The sequence below is a fragment of the Limulus polyphemus genome, unplaced genomic scaffold, assembly GCF_000517525.1.
Source record: "Limulus polyphemus unplaced genomic scaffold, Limulus_polyphemus-2.1.2 Scaffold1468, whole genome shotgun sequence".
In the NCBI taxonomy this organism is placed as follows: domain Eukaryota; kingdom Metazoa; phylum Arthropoda; class Merostomata; order Xiphosura; family Limulidae; genus Limulus; species Limulus polyphemus.
Genome location: NW_013667078.1, coordinates 26,373 through 30,626, shown reverse-complemented (window position 1 = coordinate 30,626; position 4,254 = coordinate 26,373). Strand labels below are relative to the sequence as shown.

General features: G+C 33.8%; 1 protein-coding gene across 2 annotated transcripts in view; it reads left to right on the top strand.

Annotated features, from left to right (window-relative positions):
* The first annotated feature begins 2,798 nt into the window (after positions 1-2,798).
* LOC106463714 (alkylglycerol monooxygenase-like) overlaps positions 2,799-4,254 on the top strand; it is a 25,945-nt gene continuing 24,489 nt past the window's right edge. For both annotated transcript variants that reach the window (XM_022391298.1, XM_013923776.2), the window contains exon 1: positions 2,799-2,882. The gene's annotated coding sequence lies outside the window, so the exon portion shown is untranslated. The remainder of the gene's footprint in view (positions 2,883-4,254) is intronic.

The following is a 4,254-nucleotide window of genomic DNA, read 5'->3' as shown; positions in this document are numbered from 1 at the left end:
GAGCTATTTGCGCTAGCCGTCTCTAATTTAGCAGTGAAAGACTAGAGAGAAGGCAGCTAGTCATCATTACCCACCGCCAACCCATTGGCTACTCTTTTACTAACGAATAGTGGGACTGACCGTTTTATTATAAAGCCCCCACGGTTGAAAGGGTGAGCATGTTTGGTGGGACGGGGGATTCGAACCTGCGACCCTCAGATTGCGAATCGAACGCCCTAACCACCTGGCCATGCTAGGCCTAAAACTAATTAAAACAAGTTGTCCTTGGAAAGCATCTAGGCTCGAGTAATCACGTGACTCATGAAATTCAAATGATTTTCATAAATGACTTGGACGCAATGGCACCCTTGACCATCCAGTTCCCAAGGACTTCAACTCCCAGGAGCACGTGGAGTTGACGACATGAATGACCTCCTTTTATTACATGCCCCCACAACAAGTATGATCGCGAAAGTCTAGAACATAAAGTTATATTTAAACTAAATATTCTTCCTTCACCCGGAATTAACTTCAGTTAATATCTCTTTGCCCCCCCCCCTGTTAACTTGATACTGTCTACACATATTTCCCTGATCATTATTATTATTAAATTACTATTTTGTAATTTTTCGAATTGATGTTTAATACTTTTCTGTGTCCTTTTAATTTGTAAAATTCAATTTCTATCACTTTAATACTTGTTTTCCATATTTAAAATTGTTTATAGAACCGCTTCAACAATGTTCCTTCTAACAATATTTTTGTTAACGTGCTCCACGCAGTTCGTACGTAATTTAGAATCTCTATATATTCTAACCCTTCAACGATTCTGTCTATGCCTTTTTCAATGTAACACGGTTTAAACTGCCTGACGAAGGGTTTTTGCCCGAAACGTTGCAAATAAATATAACGTTTTCGTCATAGACGTGTGTTTTACCAGTTTTGAACACTTTTTTCATTATCTTTCCAAGTCTTGCGGTCTTTTCTACTGTATGGTTTTTCTAATGAGTACTCTGTTGAGCCAAACGCATCGTCGGAAATAAATATGGCGGACATAGTGTGGTTGAAATACTATTATACACTGTTCTTCTTTTTGAAAAACCCCTTATGGACTAAATAAAGAGTGTAGTGTTAAAAATATAATAGTCCTAACAATAATGTATTATAACAAATATAATAAATGATAAGCATGTTTCGTCAACTTAGAAAAGGTGTTCATACCCTAACAATGTTGTCAGTTTTATTTAGCAATGTGCTTAATTTAAAGAACTTTGTTACGTTTTCTCATAAGCTTGTATTTTTCTCTTCAAGGACTGAAAAAATACGTGAATGAACTACAAATAAGCATGAAAAGTAAAACCCTGAAAAACGTATAGATCAACCTGTAGGCCTTGTTTTGTAGACGTAAGGAGAATTTTAAAACACGACTTTATCTCCTAGAAAAATCAAGAGCCCTATGTGGCAAAGTATTTCTAATTAACTGAAATGATAGTGTAAGTTTCACTATTTATCGAAGTAAACACATTCGATGTAGAAGGAGTAGAAACGAGAAATGGTTCTGATTTAGGTTACTTATTTCAACAACACAACGTGCAAAATGTTTACTTGTTGTTGATAACACTTTTGGGGGAGGGGGAGGAGAGTGACCTTGCATGGGCCCTACGCTATTGTGTAATATGCATGTATGTGCTAAACCGGCCTGACTAGAAAAAGTGCCATTTGAAGTCCCCTTCCGAGTTGCAGAAGGGTGGGCCGCCTCAGTCATCTCCCAAATGACACTCCTGCTCATCATCATGAAAATGCTAGATGATTTTGTAATGTTCATAGCTTCGTTTCCTCATTCCAAACCAAAATTACAAAGTTGCCGTAGTGTATAAAAGCGAAGGAAAATGTGTAAATTGTTTTCAGATTTGGCCTTTGAATCCAATAAATCCCTCACTTTGAAAGAAAATATTGAAAATACCTTTAAAGCTTATTTAATTCAAAATTAAGTTGTGGAATTTTTTAAAATTTCTTTGATGCTTATTGCTTTGGATATAAAATGGTCTTTAGTAATGCAAACTGGAAGTACGTGGTTCTTTTTTTTTCGGAAATTGCCAAATATTTTACAGAATATCTTTGTAAGAGAAAATAGTGTTGATGAAAAAAGTTCCTTTTTATAAATTATTCTTAATAAAATACTTATTATGGTACAAAAAGCGTGTGTTAAAATGCACAGAATGGTAATTAAGTAAATATTCAACTTTATAACACAACAAATAATAATTTCTAAGAAAAGGAATAATTTGATGATGGATACACCATCAGAGATTTATCTTAAACGTTATCAACTCAGTTTAATTTCAGTAAAATTGTGACGTGATAAAGCTTATCGTATTCGTTAGTATCTTAGTTTAAGCTTAATAAGGCTTAGCTGTGAGTTAAAACTAACCATCTCAGTTTAAGCCTAATAAGGTTAATATGTACCTTAAAATGACTGAAATACATTATAGATGTTGAAATAGTTGAACACTTTTTCTTTTTTTGCAGGGAAGGGGGAGTGAGGTGCAGCTGAAATTATATATTTAAAGTGTAACATATTACTGATCGTATTGAAACTATAAAAAATACAGGTATAATAGAGCATGCTATTATCATAATTTCTACTATTCATATCAGCTGGATAGTTTGATAATCCAGTCCATGTTGATAAAAGCAGCATGAACATAGCGGTTTAATATTCTTGTTAATAGAACTAACATGGGCATGGGGGAGGGGAGCTTATTTAAATTCATGTACATCTGGTTTTGTATATGGCACGCTGTTGTACAACTTCGAACTCAGTTACTCGTCGTGCCCGTATATGATTGCGTGTTGTAACACACTGAATAAACACTACGTAGCGACGACTCTTGATATTAAGAGTAAGTTTTTGTACCTCTTAGAAATAATAGAATTAATTGTATAAGTACTCAAATCAACATACCATTGCAAATTGTATTGAATTGTCTGTATCGAAATTTATCATATTTAACTTTAATAAATTAATATTAACTTCTAATCAAAGTAAGCCACCTACCTATTTCATAAATAGAAATATACACCTCGTAATGACGGATTTATTATCTGTATATGTGACAAACTTAAAATAAGACTCAAAATTCGAGCGTTTTCGAATGGATGACTATTCTTCTTCAGGAGAACAAAGGGATGTATATGTGACAAATATCCACAAGTTATGTGTTGTAAATGTACAATACTAAATCGTAAAGGTATAAATAAATTGATATACTAATAAGTAGACTATAAAATTAATATTAAACAGAAATGGCTTGTATCGTGTTCTGGTGCATAATTCAGACTCACACTTATTAGTGATCGTGTTCTGGTGCATAATTCAGACTCCCACTTATTAGAGACCGTGTTCTGGTGCATAATTCAGGCTCACGCTTATTAGCGAACATTGAAGAAACTACATCTTAATTAATTACCTCAAACAACTTCGCGGGTTCGAACCCCGCTGGATGTCAGCTTTTACTTATTTAGAAAGAGTTCACTTTCATACGATGGTGCGCCAATATTCTGATTTGAAGAGCAATCAGGCATTTTAAAGTATTAATTGTTAATAATAACAATTTTCGACCATGTCTCAATATTTTTAATTAAAACCGTTTCAGTTTGTAGTTTGGAACTTGAATTAATAATTCCTATATAGTTAAATTTATTTGATTCTAAGATAAAGTGTGCTATTAGTGGTAACTATTAGCCTCGTCAGTTGGTAAATCATGATGGATGTACATGATATTTGGTAATAGCTTGTGTGTGAGTGTGACTGCTTATGGTTGTTTTGAGAGTGAAATGTATTTACCTTATTAGAATTTATATGTTAAAACATGTGAATGTTACTATTTGTTTCTAATTTGGTATGATTACGGTAAATAATTTCATAAAACGGGTAAAGATGAACATTTTTGTGTTCTGTTGTATAACTCATTGTATTAGGTCGTCAAGATATTAATGTCGCGTTTTGGAATACTTTCATTAACCACCCACCTAAAACCGTACATCACGTATAATAGTTAAACGAACCGCCTAAACATCACGTTAGTGTAGCCTATATAATGTGTAAAGTTTAGTATACTATAATGCCTTATAGTGATGGCACACGACGAGATACACATTCGGCATGTAATGTTGTTTGAATACAAGAAGGGAAACAACGCCTCTGTAGCCACAAAGAATATCAAAGAAGTTTATGAAAATGTTTTGAACGTTCGTAACTGTCAACGATGGTTC